This window comes from Struthio camelus, chromosome 10 (genome assembly GCF_040807025.1).
Source record: "Struthio camelus isolate bStrCam1 chromosome 10, bStrCam1.hap1, whole genome shotgun sequence".
Classification (NCBI taxonomy): Eukaryota; Metazoa; Chordata; class Aves; order Struthioniformes; family Struthionidae; genus Struthio; species Struthio camelus.
In genome coordinates this window covers 25,098,339-25,117,350 of record NC_090951.1, presented here as the reverse complement: position 1 = coordinate 25,117,350, position 19,012 = coordinate 25,098,339, and the positions used below count along the sequence as shown (strand labels likewise).

The 19,012-nt window shown below is 59.8% G+C and overlaps 2 non-coding genes across 2 annotated transcripts; both read left to right on the top strand.

Annotated features, from left to right (window-relative positions):
- Window positions 1-14,744: 14,744 nt before the first annotated feature.
- TRNAI-UAU (transfer RNA isoleucine (anticodon UAU)) lies at window positions 14,745-14,838 on the top strand. The gene is made up of 2 exons: window positions 14,745-14,782; window positions 14,803-14,838. It is a non-coding gene; the product is annotated as a tRNA-Ile (tRNA).
- A 2,375-nt stretch (window positions 14,839-17,213) lies between these two features.
- Window positions 17,214-17,285, top strand: TRNAE-CUC (transfer RNA glutamic acid (anticodon CUC)). Its single transcript has one exon. It is a non-coding gene; the product is annotated as a tRNA-Glu (tRNA).
- Window positions 17,286-19,012: the final 1,727 nt, after the last annotated feature.

The following is a 19,012-nucleotide window of genomic DNA, read 5'->3' as shown; positions in this document are numbered from 1 at the left end:
GGACAGATGAACAGAAGAGCTGTTAAACCCCCCATGTGCTCCTCCACAGTTTTTGTAGCGCCATAACAGAATAACGCCCGTACACAGACCGCAGCATAGAGACACGCGTGCCACAGAGCGGGGGCGCAAGCAAACCACTGCCTCACTCATTCTAAGGACAGCGCGCGCGCACACACACGCGCCCCTTTCTTCCTTCATTACCCTCCCTAGGACACGCTCAGAGCTCACACCTCTCACTCCCCAAGACCCTCACGCACAGCCAGGACTGCACCGCCAGAGTGCACATGCACCAGCCCAACACATCCCTGACACTGCACACGCATCCGCACACATGCTCACGCTCTCCACACGCACAGAGACACTGCACAGCGGACACACCCCTCACACAGCATGGTGGCCAGGACACACGTACACCTGATGGGCCCACAGCCCCAGGGGTGCTATAGGAGCTGCAGCCCTTCTCCGGATTGTATGGGGAAAGGCTAAGGGCAGAGGAGGAGCTGCTGTGGGGTAGAGCGGTGCGGCAACCTGGGAGTGCAGATGCCTGGCTTTTCTCTGCAGCTGCAGTGCTCTCCAGCCAGGCAAACCTGGGATGGGCCATGTTTGTCCCTGGGCCTCCGTCGGCCCTTGGCTGCTCCTTGTGGCGGCCCCCCCAGGGCTGTGCTCATGTCCTGGTGGGCGCACGGTGTCCCCACCACCCACCTCCTGCCTGCTGCCTGGAGGTGGACGTGCCTCATTTAGACCTTCCTCCTCTCTTGCCGCATGGCTGCGGTTGGTTTTTTTAGCGCTTTCTTGAATTAGGTTTTCAAAGCAGCACCTAGTAGCTTCTTGTAAACTACAGGCAGCTCACAGCTGCTTGACTGCCCTGTCAGCCTTTTTCAAATCCTGGGCTCCTTGAAGCCTGTCCATGCGCCTCCTCTGACCCGGGAACACAGCATCTCCCTGCCCTTCATCAAACACAGGAAGGGGCTTTGTGGATCCTCCCAGAGGAGCGGGTGATGGCCGTGTCCTTTCGGTCTGTTGCTGGGAGAAGCCTCTTCTTCGGTCGTCTTCCTTGTCCCAGTAACGCCTGATGCTCCAAACACTGCACTCTCCCTGCAAGTGCTGCCTCTTACTAAGCACCTGCTTCACTGGCAGACATTCGGCGTAGTAAAGAGGCAAAGGCTTTGGACCGCCTTGCTGCTGCAGGGACCAACAAATTGCCAAGGAGGTCCAGAAGCTGAGTACTCAGCCAGTACTGTTTTGCCCTGCCTGTGCGCTTAGTTGGCAGCTTTCCCTGGCCATGCAACTCATGAAGTGGTGCTGACCCTGATTTCCAGAAAAGTGCTTGTCAGTTTAAAAGAGAAGAACTGGTTTTCAGTGGGGAGTTGGAAGGGCGACGTTCTGCTGCTTTGGGGGACTGCCCGCTGGCTTTTCTGGTGTGGTGACCCTTCTGTCTCGTCTTGCTCTGAGAGCTCCGCGAGGTCCCTCTTGACCCTCCCTGTGTGGAATAGCTACAAGATGCTGCTGCAGAGACTACTGGACTCTGACAGCCAGGCAGGGGTTAGGCCAGAGCCCAGATGCCCTCGGGAGCAGAGCGCAAAGCCAGAAGCCCGTTGGCTCCCCCACGAGATGTGGTTTGGGACCAGTGTTCCCTGCTGCTGCTCTCCGTGTCCTTCTTGGCTGCCTTAGCCCCTCTCCAGCCTCCACTCCCATTGGCCCAGCATGGCTTTGGCTGCTCTGGGTCTGCCCTTACTCACGGTCCCTGTGGCAGTCGGGTGTCCTTCTTCTGCCTCCCCTCGCCCCCTCCCCCGGCTGTCTTCACTACAGGGGCTTTCTGATGCACTCAATGGCCTCACAGGGCTGCCACAGCAGCGACCGCACTGTCCCAGCCCTGGGTCGCCTGTGGCCTCCCTTTTCCTGCCTCTAGCCAGCTAAACCCTGCCGAGGGGCACTTTGCCCTGGCACTCCGTGCCCTGGTGAATGTTGCAAGCCTGGCACGCAATGGCTGCTCCTTGCTGGACGAGACAAAGAGGAAAGCACTTGAGGTGCCCGGTTAATGCTGAAGAGCCATGGTGATCGCAGGCAACAATGGTTGCTCGTGGGCTCCAGTCCGCCTCTCCAAGCGTGCTCCAGTGGCGCAATGGGCCAGCGCGCAGTACTTATACAGCAGTGCTAAGCGGAGGGATGCTGAGGGTGTGCGTTCAAGCCTCACCTGGAGCATGGGCTTTTGATCATGCAGTGCCTCCTCTTCCCTTGGGCGGTGCAGCTTCCTAGCAGTGACATCTGTCTCAAGCCAGACATCCTGGGACCTGCCAATACAGACACCTTGGAACACCAGAAGTGCTCGGGGCCGTTCCAGGCTTGACCTGGGCTCTGCCCGCATAGCACTCGGTTTGGGGCCCCGGAGGCAGAGCTGGGCTCTCCTCCCTTCTCTTCCGCAGAGGATCCAGACCCCACTCAGGGCGCAGATGCTAACATTTTCCTTTGCTCTTCAGCATTTGCCCTCCAGGCGGACACTCTCCCAGCACCAGCTGCCCAGCCTCACTGTGGCAGAGCCTTCCTAGCCAGCCTTTCCCCCTGCAGCCAGGCCAGGAGGAAGCACTCCTGGCTCTCTACACGCGAGCACTGCGGTGGAGCTGCAGGCAAAAGCTGCTGCCTCACAGCGCCTCTCACTCTGCAGCAGGCAAGGGAGAAAGGCAGCTCTGCCTTTCCAGGGAGGGTTTCTTTCCCACAGCCAGCTTACAGCTTGGCCGGAACAGGACTTAAGACTTCCAGCAAGGTGGCATAACCTCAGAAAAGTCACACACTCCCCCTGAAGAAAAAAAAAAAGCGACTTCTTTCTCCCAGGGAAGAGCTACTTGTGTTGGGGGTCTCTATGGCGTGGGATGGCAGTTGCGGGTGGGCTGGGGCTGCAGGGCAGTTTGTGTGTGGAGCTGAGAGTGCCCTGACTGCAACACGGAGAGCAAGGGCAAGGGAAAGGAAAGGTGAAAAGCTGGGCACTTTCCAGGCAGACTCTCTCAGTTCTCAAGCTTGGCCTGGAGAACGGAGAAGCTTGACTGCTTTCCCAGAAGCAGGGGTAGCTGTCACGGCAGCCCCCCAGCAGAAGACACTGCACGATCACTAGAAACCAGGAAATCATTTTAGGCACGAGCCCACTGAATGTTTGGAACAGAGAGCACAGAAGAGCTTCCTAGGCCATGGCATCTTTGGAAACAAACCCCTTGGCCTACCCTTGCGGGTGCCTCCCGTGTCTTTTCCAACTCTCCTTTTCACCCGGCGGGCTTTGCAAAACCATTGCTGTGACTCGGATTCGGCCACAACGCAGAGTACTAACCACTATACGATCACAGCTGCCCATGTGATTGCCTTTCCTCCTCGGGCCATTTGTCCCTCCTGCCTCCTGCCCTCCTGCCTTCTGCCCTCCTGCGGAGCAGCCAGAGCTGTCAGGTGACGGCAGGCTAGCAGGGAGAAGTCAGAAAATGCGAGTCTGTGTCCTTGCAGAGCAGCACCCGAACAGCGCAAGCCCTCATGTGCCTCCCTGGGAGAGGGGAGGCAAACTCACGCTCTAGATTCACCTTTTCAGAAGTCTCAGTTCTTGGGGATGGCAAAGAACTGGACTGAAGGAAGTTACGGGGCATGTCCAGGGGCTGGCGATGAGGAAAGGACAACTCTGCAAAGAGCGGCCCCGCGTAGCCAGTGGACAGAGGGTGGTGTAGGGGGGAAGGCAGGTGCATATCACAGGGGATACGAACTGCTCCGTGCCCAGCCCTGGCTCTTTCTGCTCAAGTGTCCCCTCCACCACGCACCCTGGGGTGCAGTGTGAGCCTGTGGGCGCACCTCCACAAAGAGCGACGGTCCTTTCCCCACTTGCTCTGCTCCTGCTGCTGGGAGAGGTCCTGGCGAGAGGTTGCAGCTGCAGGAGTGCTGCGCTGGGTGGCGGAGGTGGCTCAGCAGAAGGGAGCTGCTCCTCGCCTGAGCTACGTTGCAGCCATGCCCGGCCCTGGCCGCCATGCACCTCGCTGACCCTGCCCTTCCCTGGCTGACCGGGCTCCAGAGCTTGGCCTCAGACCCGTCTCAGCACTTTGGACTTGGCTGGCAACCACTGCTCTGTGCCTGGCCCTCGTTCCTGACACTCAACCAGCTCTCCCTTCTTGCTCGGGTGCTGAGGGCCTGTGCCCTGCCAGGGAGGTCCCTGCCTCACTGGCCTTGCTATGTCCCTCGCAGCCTGCTTGCCTGCCCTCGGAAAGCAGCCCGCTCCCACTGCTGGCTGCCACCTGCAGCAAGAGCGTGCTCACGCTTCGCACTGTGCTGCAAGGACAGCCGGAAGGGGCATCGGTCCCCTGGCGAGGGGCAATCCAGACTTCCCCCAGCCCAACCCATGCACCAGGACAGGAGTGTTGCAGTCTGGTGGGTATAGGTGAGTGGTGCAAGGAGCTGGATTTTGGCTCCGGTTTCTTGGAGAGGTGGGTTTGAAGCCCGTGCTGTCGGGCTTTGTTGTCTCAGGCTGCTGTGATTTGTGCCCAGCTGTGATTTTCTGCTCAGGGACTTTCCACGGCAGCGGGTCCCTGCCGGCAAGCCCACGTGTGCCACCAAAAGGAGGCCGTCCCTGGGTGGGCTCGAACCACCAGCCTCTCGGTTAACAGCTGAGCGCGCTCGCCCATTGCGCCACAGAGACTCCCCCCGACCAAGGGCTGTCTCAGTGATGCGCCCGTCTGTGCCATGACACACCTCGGTGCTGAGGGACTGGCAATGCCCCTGATCTTGGGCCATGTCCTTGGAGGGCACGTGCACGCACCACGCGGTGGAGGCGGCTTGAGGAGAGGCCTTTTCTCAGTCTCTTCCAGCATCGCTTTCCCACACGCTGTGCGTCAAGAGAGAGCTGGTGGGTGCAGCTCTCTCCCGTGCCCGCCCGCCTGCTCTGCTCCTGGTGCTGGAGGCAGGACAGTAGCCACGCACACAGCACTGCTGACCTGGCTGAGGTGGACTCAGGGCAAGGGATTTGCTCCGCTCCCTCTGGCCACCCCTGCCCAGAGCAAGGTGTAGCAGTGGTGCCAGCAGCTGGAGGCTCCTCTCCTGGATGGGCCCTGAGCACCTGGGGTCCACTGCCCATAGGTGCTGAGTGGTGTCTAGGCTTCCTGTGAGCCCCAGCACCATCGGACCCTGTCAGCGCCCTCCGGACTGTTTCTCAGAGACTTCCGGAATAAGAAGAGCTTGGCGCAGGGGTTGCTTCAGAGCAGGCATTTGAGTGAGGCACACGGTGGTTTCCTCTCTGCGTGGGCATCGACTGACCCTGGCAGAGGACAGACTCCCCTCCCAGGGAGCCAGCTGCTCTATGAGCGCAGCAATGTGTGAGCCCTCTTGGCTTGACATGGAAAGACGGGCAGTTTTGTCCCACAGAGGCACACTTCTGAGAGCTGCAGCTGAATTTAATGCAGGAGGGTGTTTTTGCCAAGCTGTTAGGAGCTATGAAGCTGGACTGGTTGTGTCCTCCTGGCAGCGTGTCGTGACTAGAGCCGGGGCCATCTCAGCAGCACAAAAGGGCATTAGACTGTGCAGAAAGGGCCCCCAGGGCCCCCTTGCCTCAACCACGCTGCCAATAGCACACGGCGCAAACCTGTGTCCAGCGGTGACCAGCCTCCCCGCCGACCGCCACCTTGCACTCCCTGGGCCTTCCCGCTGCAGGGTGCCTGCTGCCCAGAGGCTCTGGTTGAGGGCCTCGTTCTCAGAAAGAAGGAGGAATGCCTGCAGAGTTGCCTGGGAAGGCTCGGGCTGCCACGGCAATTTGTCTTCCTGACCGGCTGTGGGGGGCTGTGGTTGGAGGGGTTGGTCCCCTGCAGGGCAGGGCTGGTGCCCACCAGTGGGTGCACAGGCAGGCTGGGCCTCTCCTCCCTGGTGGTCTAGTGGTCAGGATTCGGCACTCTCACTGCCGCAGCCTGGGTTCGATTCCCAGCCAGGGAAAGGCTTAGGGTTAGGCTTAGGGCTAACCCTATTGCCACAGCAAGCGAGGCCTTTCACCTGGGGGGCAGCGTGGAAGGAAGGGGACCCTATCAGACGCACAGGAGCTCTGAGCAGGCACGAGGAACAGGGCGTTTCCTCTGTTGCAACAACAGCCATCCTGGGCTTGCCTGTGCAGCCAGCTCCAGGGCAGCCCTGTCTTCTGCCAAATCCCCTTGCAGAATACCCTTTCCTTAGGGCTCCTGGGAGGCGCTGGGTGACAGAGAAAAGGTCTCTGGGTCTGCGGGACGTGACTCACCTGCCGCAGGAGCTGCCTTGTCTTTCAGTCCTAAGATCCCTGCACTACCCAGTCCCACAGAGGCAGGAGCAGGCGACTCTGCAGTGAAGCTTTGCTCTGCACATGCCAATGAGAGACCCTTCCCATGCTTCCTGGTGCAGACGGGGCCAGAAGGCCCAGGGAGGAGCTGAAATGGGCTCCTGGGCCCATGGGCAGGGTGTGTGGAGCATTGCTGGTCAGGGCCACTGAGGCCCTCAGGGCCCTGACAACACCCAGGTGTCGCGTCCTGCTGCTACGCCACAGGGGACTCGCAATAACAACCAGTGCTTAGGCCCTGCTGATAGTCACAGCCTGAGCCAGCCCTTGGTTCTGTTACGTCCTGGACAACTCCGGTCACTTTGAAAGAAGCCCTGGAAACAAGCCCACCTGCCCCCCACACTCAGCCATGGCACAGGTGTTCCTCAGTGCAGCGAGATGTTGGTGCACAAGGGGTGGCGCTTAACGCTCCCAGACCCGATTTTGCATTCGCACGGCCTTTGGCACGGTTTGGAGACGGTCCTGGCGGACTCTTGGACAGTGCCCGGGGGGAAAGGAAGTAGCCGTTGCTGAGAGCACAGCTCACCGAGGCAGCACACAGGTGCAGCAGTTTGAGCCAAAGGAGGCTGTGACCTCTCGCAAGCTCTAACAGGCTCCAGCGAGCTCTGTCAGCCATTCCTGAGCACAGGGCGCTTGGAGCTCTAGTTCCACCTAGAGTCGTGATGAGGGAAGGTCAAGCAGCCGTCCAGCAGGTGCCAGCGAGAGACCTGTACCACAAGCGCTGGGCCCAGTACAAGAAAGACATGGCCATGCCGGAGCGAGTCCAGCAAAAGGCCTCCGAGAGGCTTGAGGGATTGAAGCATCCGTCACACGAGCAGAGGCTGAGAGAGCTGGGATTGTTTAGGCGGGAGACGCAAAGGCCCAGAGGGGCTCTTGTCGGTGTGTCTAAATACGCGATGGGGGGAGTAAAGAAGACGGAGCCAGACTCCAGAGCCCAGGCAGACTCCAGACTCCAGAACCCAGAGAGGCTGTGGTATACCTAACCAGCACCAGCCCTTGCTTTGCCGAGGCTCCTCTTTATTCCTTCCTTCCTTTATCCCTTCCTTCCTTCCTTCAGGGCAGAGCTCAGCACAGCCCCTGCGGCCAGCAATGGCAGCGCAGCGTCCCCATCTGGGGCCACCACACTGGTGAGCTCCCCCTCCCCGCCCCCGCCATGGCTCTCGCTGCGCCACGGCGTGGGGTGGGGGCAGCACCCCAAAACAGCCAGCGCAGCTGCCCTTGGCTGAGGTGGGCAAAGCCTGGCAGGGTCTGGGGGAGGGTGTCGCGGGAGGCCTGGCAGCCTCTTGGTGACGCGGGCTGGGGTCACAGTGGGACATGCCGCATCACAGCCACAGCTCCCCTCCCGGCAAAGGGAGCGTGGTGCCTTTTCTGCAGCCTGGCGTCTTCTCCTTTCCAGATTTGATTTGACGCTTCCGGCTGAAAAACAAGAGGCGGAATCTCCCTCCCAGGGATCCCTGAAGTGCACTGAAGAAGAAGGGCAGATGGACAGAACAGGTCATGTCACAGCTGACTTGTGAGAGAGAAGGGAGTGTGCATGCGTGCGTGTGTTCATGCGTGTGTTCCCTTTGTCCTCAGCAGTAGGTGGTTGGAGCCCTGGTCAAGATGCGGTGCCTGGGAGAGTAGACTGCCTCTTTGTGCCTCTATTTACCCCTCGCAGCAAATCTCAAGTGACTCTGGATGGCAGGAGGTCTCAGGGTGGCCCAACAGCAACAAATGCAGCTGGTGCCGCTGAAGGGCAGTTTTGCCCCGGGGCGCTGCGCCCTGGTGGATAGCGCAAGCTCCTCTTTCACTTTAGCACTTTAGGACGTTTGGCGGCGAGGTGTCTATGCTGGAGGGGAGGGGAGGGGGGGTCTACCTCTCTGACGGATCCCAGGCACGTGAATGTGGGGAGAAAGATTGCCTGGAGATGACTGTCAACAGGCTGCTAGGGTGTGCCAAGGACGTCCTAGGGAGCAAGACCTCTTGGAGAGCGTGGCTCCAAGGGGATCAGCCTGTTTGATCCGATGCTGGAGCACATCTGCCTGTCCCAAGTGCTCACAAAGACGCTTGCTGAAGAGCCTTCTCCTTTCCTACTTCCAGGGAGTGTTCCCGTTGCGTGCCTCCTCTCTCAAGAAAGGCCTGTGCCACCCGCGTTATCTGGCGCCGGCCGTAAAAAGCAGAAGGGGCGGAAGAGCAAAGGAAGCAAGTCGTCGGCCAGGTGAGGCTCTTGGAGAAAAGGGCTGAGGGTGCCCTTGTGCTCTTGGAGTTCTTCGAAGGGGTTGCTTCTTCTGTACACTCTGTCAGTGTGACATCTGAAGGGCGGCCAACAAGTCTTTGCATGACTTGGTCTTCCTAGATTGACGGCAAGCCTGTCGCAGGTTTCTGCGAGCCTCTGGTGTCAAGCTTCTCTCTGGTGCCTTTCTTGTTTCCAGGATGGAGACTGAGATGTCGCCTGTGAGACCAGCCTCTTCCCCCAGAGGGTCTCGGAAGGCCGCCAAAGGCCGGGAGGCAAAGGACAGAGCGCGTAACAAGCAGACTGAGGGAAAAGGTAATGTCACAGCTGACTGGTGAGAGAGGTGTGTTTGTTTTCTTTTTGGCCTCCGCAGCACGGGGCTGGAGCCAAGCTGAAAAGGCGATGCCTGGCGGAGTAGGCTGCTTCTCTTGTGCCTCTGTTTACTCATCACGGCAGATCTCAGGGGACTCCTCCTGGAAGGGGCTCTCCGGGCAGTCCTGCAGCACCAACTGCAGCAGCTGCCACTGCTGAGGGGCACTTGGCCCTGGGACTCCATGCCCTGGTGTGTCTTGCAAGCTGCTCCTTAGTTGCAGGAGTCTGTCTGTGCAGCGGCATTTAGGAATTTAGGAAGATCCCTCCGCGCTCTGCGCGGGATCAAAATCCTGCCTTGAGCTGCCAGTGGCGGAGGGGGTCTACCTTTCCCAGGGAAGCAGCGCGCTGGAAAGTGGGGAGGAAGACCACGTGGAGATGAGTGGCGACAGGCTGCGAAGCTGTGCCAAAACGTGGCTTCCTTGTGGAGGCTGGTAATTGCAGGCCTTGTGCTGTGCATCTCCCTAAGCATGTCTTTGGGCTGGATGCGCCAGAAGAGCACGTCTGTGCATGTGAGCGCCTTATAGATGTGCAGGAATCTGTTCCCCTTCTCGTGTGGAACTATGCCCTCCAGCCCGCAGCCGCCCCAAAGGAGAGGGTACCATGAGGTCACCAGCACCTCCCAGCCAAGCCCCACTTTTTAAGCCTATGGGCTAGAGAAAGCAGGAGAACAGCCACAGTACTCCAGGGCAGAAGGGTGCCCTGCAGAAGTGAAGAGCTGGACAGGATTCTGTGTCAGCCAGGGCCTAAGACCTGCTCGGGAGCAGAGCTCCGAGGCAATCGGGCTCTTTGATCCAAAGCTGGAGCACAGCTGCCTGTCCTTCTTGTTCAAACGCTCACAGAGATGCTTGCTGAAGAGTCTCCGCCCTTCCTACTTCCAGGGAGTCCTCCTGCTGAGCGCCTCCTTTCTCGAGAAAGGCTTTCTCCGCCCACGCTATCTGGGGCCAGCTCAAAGGGAGGGAAAGAATGGAAAACCCGGGCAAACAAGCCAGCTGCCAGGTGAGGCTCTTGGAGCAAAGCATGCCGGTGACCGTGTGCTTTTGGCATTCTGGGAAGGAGTTGTTTCCGTCGCACACGCCGTCGGTATGAACTCTGAAAGGTTGTCAACTCGTGTCACAACGACCGATGTCGATGCAAGAGGTGTTGCAGCAGCTGAGAAGTTGCAGCAAAGCTGTTCTGCTTTGCTAGACATTTCAAGGGACCTCATTTGGTTGCAGCGTAGATGAGAGCACTTCCCAGAGGAACGTGAAAGTCAGACCATCCTCCCCCACCAACAGAGAGCGGTGTCCGTTTTCCCTGGTTTTTAGGTTGGATTCAATTCACTAGAAGCCTCCCCTTTTCCCATTTCACCCCAAAACAGAGTCTTTCTGACCACCTCACGGCCTTTAGTGCCCCTAGCAGGAGGCGGCTAGCGGGTTCTGCAGGCTCCGGGCGTGGCAAATGGCACTGGTTTTCTCCTCGTGCCATCCAGAGAGGGCCCACACCTGGGCATCCAGAGCTTTCCTTAGGGCCTGTAGGGCCTCATGTGAGTGCTACAGCTGGAGGCGTTCTTCCCTCACTCTTGACGGGATCACAAGGGCTCAAATACACCAAATGCTCCAGCAGCACTGTCTTGTGCTGCAGAGGCTGGCACGCCGCTGCTTGTGAGCACAAGATGGAGAACGGTCTCATCCGGGACTCCGATAACCTCACCCGGCTTGTGTGTTTTCAGCCTGCTGCAAACAGTTCGGGAGAGCTCCTCTCAGGTGGACGAGGACAGCAAGCAGCAAGAACCTCGTCAAGCCAGACCTCGGACTGCAATTCCTGTTTGCAGGCAGCCAAACAGGGCAGAACAGGTAAGCCGAGGAGCGGAGCCGTGGAGGTCTCCAAGTCCGAGTGGTACTGCTGCCCCCCAAAGAGCAGGCCAGGTGGCCATGGTCTTTCAAGCTTGCCTGCCCATGCCTGGCAGGGAGAAGCTGCTGCAAAAAGCCAAAGGGGAGGAGCAGCAATGTGCTGTGGTGGGGGCATGGCTGGGTCGCCCCCTCCCTTGAACTTGCGGGGAAGAAGGCCAACCACAGGCGGGGCTGTGTTTGCAAGAGTGTAGCCAGCCGAGTGAAGGACGCCACGAGTCCTCTCTCTTCAGCCCTTGGGAGACCTCACCTGGAGCCAGCCCTAGGTCCAGGGTGGGGCTCGACCATGCAAGAGAGGCTTTGGAATGCTGGAGCAAATCCAGCGGAGGCTCCCAAGCTGGCCAGCAGGCTGGAGAACCTGGTGTCCAAGGGAGAGGTGGAGAGGACTGTGTTTGTTCAGCCCATAGAAGAGAAGGCTCAAGGGTCCATCGCCTTGCTGTCTGCAGCTACCCGGGGGAAAGGCTAGAGGTAACTTAGCCAGCTCTTCTCAGAGGCGCACAGTGACAGGGTGAGAGGCACAAGACGTAGAGTTGCAAAAAGGCAGATTCCGGCTAGCTGTTGGGAGGCGCGTTTCCACCATGAAGGTGGTCAAAGTTTGGAACAGGGCCCAGAGAGGCTGTGGGACTTCTACCCTTGGAGTTATTCAACCCTCAGGTGGACACAGCCCGGGCAGCCTGCTCTAACTGGCCCCGCTTGGAGCGGGGCCTTGGACGAGAGTTCTCCAGAGGTCCCCTCCAACCGACCCCGTTCAGTGGTTCCGTGCTGGGGTCTGACTGGTGGAACCCCACGGGAGCGTTTGATTTCACGGTTGCAGCGCTGAAAAACGGTCATTCCTTGCCCTCATTCACCCTGTCACGAGCGATGTCAGCAAGAGAGAATGGAGCCAGCAAGCAACGGTGGTGAATCCCGGCCAGGGTCCCTGCCTGCGGCAGTGCTTGGCATGGGGGTTTCTGAGGCCAGAGCAGAGCAAGTGTGCGGGAGGACGCACAGGCCCCGCAGTTGCTGGCTTCTCCAGGGCTGAGAGGTGAGAGCGCCTGAGGGAGGTCAGAAGCAGCCTCAAATTTGTCCTCTGGCCCCAATGCAGGCTTGGCGGCATCAGGAAACGCTGCCCGAGCTTCAGCCACACTCACCAGTGCCGTGGCTTGGGAAAGAGGAGAGCGCTGCTGCCTTCCTGCCCCGAGCTGAGGAGAAGAAGAGGAAGCCAGAGAGGCTGCCGCGGCTGCGCAAAGAGTAAGTGCGCGCCAGGCCCAGCCCCGGCCTGGAAAACTGGAGTGGCAGCACCTGTCCGAGGTGTGAGGAAGCCCATCTTGGGAGCCATGGGGCTGGGTATGGCGTCCCCTGATTTCTCCTGGCATGGCAATGACCTGGGCTGGACCCTGGTGCCAGGCAGCCCCAAGCTGCATTGCCACTTGAAGGCTGTGGGTACCACCAGCGGGAGCGTGCGTGCAGGGGTTGGTCGAGGGGAGAGGCAGGAGGGCCTCAGCCAGAAGGGGAGAGGGAACTTTCCCTGCTCTTGCAGGCAGCTTTCTGTACGAGCAAGCCACACCCTGCAACTCTTGGAGACTTACCAAGTGCGTCGGGAAGAGTGGAAGCAGAGGGTAGAGCTGAATCGGCAGCGGAATTCCCAAGAGAAGCACTTCCTCTGGTAAATTTCTCCAGCTGGGGGTGCTGTTTCCCCTTCCCCTGCACTGGCCTTCCCTCCACACCCAGGAGCACCCAAGGGGAGGGGAGGGGAAGGGGGTCCGGTCTTTCCCTGGCACCCCTCGTGGGAGAGCAACAGGCTTTGCAGGCTGTGGCCTGGGAGCAGGCACCCTTCCAGCCCAGGGGCAGGGGTTGGGCACTCAGCGGTGGGCTTTCCCTGTGGGACCAGAAAGTTGTGGCTGCCGACGATGAAAGGATTCCTCCAGCGTTTTGGCTCTCCCTTTTCAAACCGCACGCTCCATCCTTGTCTCCCCAAGGCTCCACACCCGGACACCTTGCCCTGTGGGGATCGAGGCCGGCTTGGTGCAAAGTCCCATCCCCGCGCACACACACGCGCCCCTTTCTTCCTTCATTACCCTCCCTAGGACACGCTCAGAGCTCACACCTCTCACTCCCCAAGACCCTCACGCACAGCCAGGACTGCACCGCCAGAGTGCACATGCACCAGCCCAACACATCCCTGACACTGCACATGCATCCGCACACATGCTCACGCTCTCCACACGCACAGAGACACTGCACAGCGGACACACCCCTCACACAGCATGGTGGCCAGGACACACGTACACCTGATGGGCCCACAGCCCCAGGGGTGCTATAGGAGCTGCAGCCCTTCTCCGGATTGTATGGGGAAAGGCTAAGGGCAGAGGAGGAGCTGCTGTGGGGTAGAGCGGTGCGGCAACCTGGGAGTGCAGATGCCTGGCTTTTCTCTGCAGCTGCAGTGCTCTCCAGCCAGGCAAACCTGGGATGGGCCATGTTTGTCCCTGGGCCTCCGTCGGCCCTTGGCTGCTCCTTGTGGCGGCCCCCCCAGGGCTGTGCTCATGTCCTGGTGGGCGCACGGTGTCCCCACCACCCACCTCCTGCCTGCTGCCTGGAGGTGGACGTGCCTCATTTAGACCTTCCTCCTCTCTTGCCGCATGGCTGCGGTTGGTTTTTTTAGCGCTTTCTTGAATTAGGTTTTCAAAGCAGCACCTAGTAGCTTCTTGTAAACTACAGGCAGCTCACAGCTGCTTGACTGCCCTGTCAGCCTTTTTCAAATCCTGGGCTCCTTGAAGCCTGTCCATGCGCCTCCTCTGACCCGGGAACACAGCATCTCCCTGCCCTTCATCAAACACAGGAAGGGGCTTTGTGGATCCTCCCAGAGGAGCGGGTGATGGCCGTGTCCTTTCGGTCTGTTGCTGGGAGAAGCCTCTTCTTCGGTCGTCTTCCTTGTCCCAGTAACGCCTGATGCTCCAAACACTGCACTCTCCCTGCAAGTGCTGCCTCTTACTAAGCACCTGCTTCACTGGCAGACATTCGGCGTAGTAAAGAGGCAAAGGCTTTGGACCGCCTTGCTGCTGCAGGGACCAACAAATTGCCAAGGAGGTCCAGAAGCTGAGTACTCAGCCAGTACTGTTTTGCCCTGCCTGTGCGCTTAGTTGGCAGCTTTCCCTGGCCATGCAACTCATGAAGTGGTGCTGACCCTGATTTCCAGAAAAGTGCTTGTCAGTTTAAAAGAGAAGAACTGGTTTTCAGTGGGGAGTTGGAAGGGCGACGTTCTGCTGCTTTGGGGGACTGCCCGCTGGCTTTTCTGGTGTGGTGACCCTTCTGTCTCGTCTCGCTCTGAGAGCTCCGTGAGGTCCCTCTTGACCCTCCCTGTGTGGAATAGCTACAAGATGCTGCTGCAGAGACTACTGGACTCTGACAGCCAGGCAGGGGTTAGGCCAGAGCCCAGATGCCCTCGGGAGCAGAGCGCAAAGCCAGAAGCCCGTTGGCTCCCCCACGAGATGTGGTTTGGGACCAGTGTTCCCTGCTGCTGCTCTCCGTGTCCTTCTTGGCTGCCTTAGCCCCTCTCCAGCCTCCACTCCCATTGGCCCAGCATGGCTTTGGCTGCTCTGGGTCTGCCCTTACTCACGGTCCCTGTGGCAGTCGGGTGTCCTTCTTCTGCCTCCCCTCGCCCCCTCCCCCGGCTGTCTTCACTACAGGGGCTTTCTGATGCACTCAATGGCCTCACAGGGCTGCCACAGCAGCGACCGCACTGTCCCAGCCCTGGGTCGCCTGTGGCCTCCCTTTTCCTGCCTCTAGCCAGCTAAACCCTGCCGAGGGGCACTTTGCCCTGGCACTCCGTGCCCTGGTGAATGTTGCAAGCCTGGCACGCAATGGCTGCTCCTTGCTGGACGAGACAAAGAGGAAAGCACTTGAGGTGCCCGGTTAATGCTGAAGAGCCATGGTGATCGCAGGCAACAATGGTTGCTCGTGGGCTCCAGTCCGCCTCTCCAAGCGTGCTCCAGTGGCGCAATGGGCCAGCGCGCAGTACTTATACAGCAGTGCTAAGCGGAGGGATGCTGAGGGTGTGAGTTCAAGCCTCACCTGGAGCATGGGCTTTTGATCATGCAGTGCCTCCTCTTCCCTTGGGCGGTGCAGCTTCCTAGCAGTGACATCTGTCTCAAGCCAGACATCCTGGGACCTGCCAATACAGACACCTTGGAACACCAGAAGCGCTCGGGGCCGTTCCAGGCTTGACCTGGGCTCTGCCCGCATAGCACTCGGTTTGGGGCCCCGGAGGCAGAGCTGGGCTCTCCTCCCTTCTCTTCCGCAGAGGATCCAGACCTCTTCTCTTCCGCAGAGGATCCAGAGGGTTTCTTTCCCACAGCCAGCTTACAGCTTGGCCGGAACAGGACTTAAGGCTTCCAGCATGGTGGCATAACCTCAGAAAAGTCACACGCTCCCCCTGAAGAAAAAAAAAAAGCGACTTCTTTCTCCCAGGGAAGAGCTACTTGTGTTGGGGGTCTCTATGGCATGGGATGGCAGTTGCGGGTGGGCTGGGGCTGCAGGGCAGTTTGTGTGTGGAGCTGAGAGTGCCCTGACTGCAACACGGAGAGCAAGGGCAAGGGAAAGGAAAGGTGAAAAGCTGGGCACTTTCCAGGCAGACTCTCTCAGTTCTCAAGCTTGGCCTGGAGAATGGAGAAGCTTGACTGCTTTCCCAGAAGCAGGGGTAGCTGTCACGGCAGCCCCACAGCAGAAGACACTGCACGATCACTAGAAACCAGGAAATCATTTTAGGCACGAGCCCACTGAATGTTTGGAACAGAGAGCACAGAAGAGCTTCCTAGGCCATGGCATCTTTGGAAACAAACCCACTGGCCTACCCTTGCGGGTGCCTCCCGTGTCTTTTCCAACTCTCCTTTTCACCCGGCGGGCTTTGCAAAACCATTGCTGTGACTCGGATTCGGCCACAACGCAGAGTACTAACCACTATACGATCACAGCTGCCCATGTGATTGCCTTTCCTCCTCAGGCCATTTGTCCCTCCTGCCTCCTGCCCTCCTGCCTTCTGCCCTCCTGCGGAGCAGCCAGAGCTGTCAGGTGACGGCAGGCTAGCAGGGAGAAGTCAGAAAATGCGAGTCTGTGTCCTTGCAGAGCAGCACCCGAACAGCGCAAGCCCTCATGTGCCTCCCTGGGAGAGGGGAGGCAAACTCACGCTCTAGATTCACCTTTTCAGAAGTCTCAGTTCTTGGGGATGGCAAAGAACTGGACTGAAGGAAGTTACGGGGCATGTCCAGGGGCTGGCGATGAGGAAAGGACAACTCTGCAAAGAGCGGCCCCGCGTAGCCAGCTGGACAGAGGGTGGTGTAGGGGGGAAGGCAGGTGCATAGCACAGGGGATACGAACTGCTCCGTGCCCAGCCCTGGCTCTTTCTGCTCAAGTGTCCCCTCCACCACGCACCCTGGGGTGCAGTGTGAGCCTGTGGGCGCACCTCCACAAAGAGCGACGGTCCTTTCCCCACTTGCTCTGCTCCTGCTGCTGGGAGAGGTCCTGGCGAGAGGTTGCAGCTGCAGGAGTGCTGCGCTGGGTGGCGGAGGTGGCTCAGCAGAAGGGAGCTGCTCCTCGCCTGAGCTACGTTGCAGCCATGCCCGGCCCTGGCCGCCATGCACCTCGCTGACCCTGCCCTTCCCTGGCTGACCGGGCTCCAGAGCTTGGCCTCAGACCCGTCTCAGCACTTTGGACTTGGCTGGCAACCACTGCTCTGTGCCTGGCCCTCGTTCCTGACACTCAACCAGCTCTCCCTTCTTGCTCGGGTGCTGAGGGCCTGTGCCCTGCCAGGGAGGTCCCTGCCTCACTGGCCTTGCTATGTCCCTCGCAGCCTGCTTGCCTGCCCTCGGAAAGCAGCCCGCTCCCACTGCTGGCTGCCACCTGCAGCAAGAGCGTGCTCACGTTTCGCACTGTGCTGCAAGGACAGCCGGAAGGGGCATCGGTCCCCTGGCGAGAGGCAATCCAGACTTCCCCCAGCCCAACCCATGCACCAGGACAGGAGTGTTGCAGTCTGGTGGGTATAGGTGAGTGGTGCAAGGAGCTGGATTTTGGCTCCGGTTTCTTGGAGAGGTGGGTTTGAAGCCCGTGCTGTCGGGTTTTGTTGTCTCAGGCTGCTGTGATTTGTGCCCAGCTGTGATTTTCTGCTCAGGGACTTTCCAGGTGCAAACCTGTGTCCAGCAGTGACCAGCCTCCCCGCCGACCGCCACCTTGTACTCCCTGGGCCTTCCCGCTGCAGGGTGCCTGCTGCCCAGAGGCTCTGGTTGAGGGCCTCGTTCTCAGAAAGAAGGAGGAATGCCTGCAGAGTTGCCTGGGAAGGCTCGGGCTGCCACGGCAATTTGTCTTCCTGACCGGCTGTGGGGGGCTGTGGTTGGAGGGGTTGGTCCCCTGCAGGGCAGGGCTGGTGCCCACCGGTGGGTGCACAGGCAGGCTGGGCCTCTCCTCCCTGGTGGTCTAGTGGTCAGGATTCGGCACTCTCACTGCCGCGGCCTGGGTTCGATTCCCAGCCAGGGAAAGGCTTAGGGTTAGGGCTAACCCTATTGCCACAGCAAGCGAGGCCTTTCACCTGGGGGGCAGCGTGGAAGGAAGGGGACCCTATCAGACGCACAGGAGCTCTGAGCAGGCACGAGGAACAGGGCGTTTCCTCTGTTGCAACAACAGCCATCCTGGGCTTGCCTGTGCAGCCAGCTCCAGGGCAGCCCTGTCTTCTGCCAAATCCCCTTGCAGAATACCCTTTCCTTAGGGCTCCTGGGAGGCGCTGGGTGACAGAGAAAAGGTCTCTGGGTCTGCGGGACGTGACTCACCTGCCGCAGGAGCTGCCTTGTCTTTCAGTCCTAAGATCCCTGCACTACCCAGTCCCACAGAGGCAGGAGCAGGCGACTCTGCAGTGAAGCTTTGCTCTGCACATGCCAATGAGAGACCCTTCCCATGCTTCCTGGTGCAGACGGGGCCAGAAGGCCCAGGGAGGAGCTGAAATGGGCTCCTGGGCCCATGGGCAGGGTGTGTGGAGCATTGCTGGTCAGGGCCACTGAGGCCCTCAGGGCCCTGACAGCACCCAGGTGTCGCGTCCTGCTGCTACGCCACAGGGGACTCGCAATAACAACCAGTGCTTAGGCCCTGCTGATAGTCACAGCCTGAGCCAGCCCTTGGTTCTGTTACGTCCTGGACAACTCCGGTCACTTTGAAAGAAGCCCTGGAAACAAGCCCACCTGCCCCCCACACTCAGCCATGGCACAGGTGTTCCTCAGTGCAGCGAGATGTTGGTGCACAAGGGGTGGCGCTTAACGCTCCCAGACCCGATTTTGCATTCGCACGGCCTTTGGCACGGTTTGGAGACGGTCCTGGCGGACTCTTGGACAGTGCCCGGGGGGAAAGGAAGTAGCCGTTGCTGAGAGCACAGCTCACCGAGGCAGCACACAGGTGCAGCAGTTTGAGCCAAAGGAGGCTGTGACCTCTCGCAAGCTCTAACAGGCTCCAGCGAGCTCTGTCAGCCATTCCTGAGCACAGGGCGCTTGGAGCTCTAGTTCCACCTAGAGTCGTGATGAGGGAAGGTCAAGCAGCCGTCCAGCAGGTGCCAGCGAGAGACCTGTACCACAAGCGCTGGGCCCAGTACAAGAAAGACATGGCCATGCCGGAGCGAGTCCAGCAAAAGGCCTCCGAGAGGCTTGAGGGATTGAAGCATCCGTCACACGAGCAGAGGCTGAGAGAGCTGGGATTGTTTAGGCGGGAGACGCAAAGGCCCAGAGGGGCTCTGTCGGTGTGTCTAAATACGCGATGGGGGGAGTAAAGAAGACGGAGCCAGACTCCAGAGCCCAGGCAGACTCCAGACTCCAGAACCCAGAGAGGCTGTGGTATACCTAACCAGCACCAGCCCTTGCTTTGCCGAGGCTCCTCTTTATTCCTTCCTTCCTTTATCCCTTCCTTCCTTCCTTCAGGGCAGAGCTCAGCACAGCCCCTGCGGCCAGCAATGGCAGCGCAGCGTCCCCATCTGGGGCCACCACACTGGTGAGCTCCCCCTCCCCGCCCCCGCCATGGCTCTCGCTGCGCCACGGCGTGGGGTGGGGGCAGCACCCCAAAACAGCCAGCGCAGCTGCCCTTGGCTGAGGTGGGCAAAGCCTGGCAGGGTCTGGGGGAGGGTGTCGCGGGAGGCCTGGCAGCCTCTTGGTGACGCGGGCTGGGGTCACAGTGGGACATGCCGCATCGCAGCCACAGCTCCCCTCCCGGCAAAGGGAGCGTGGTGCC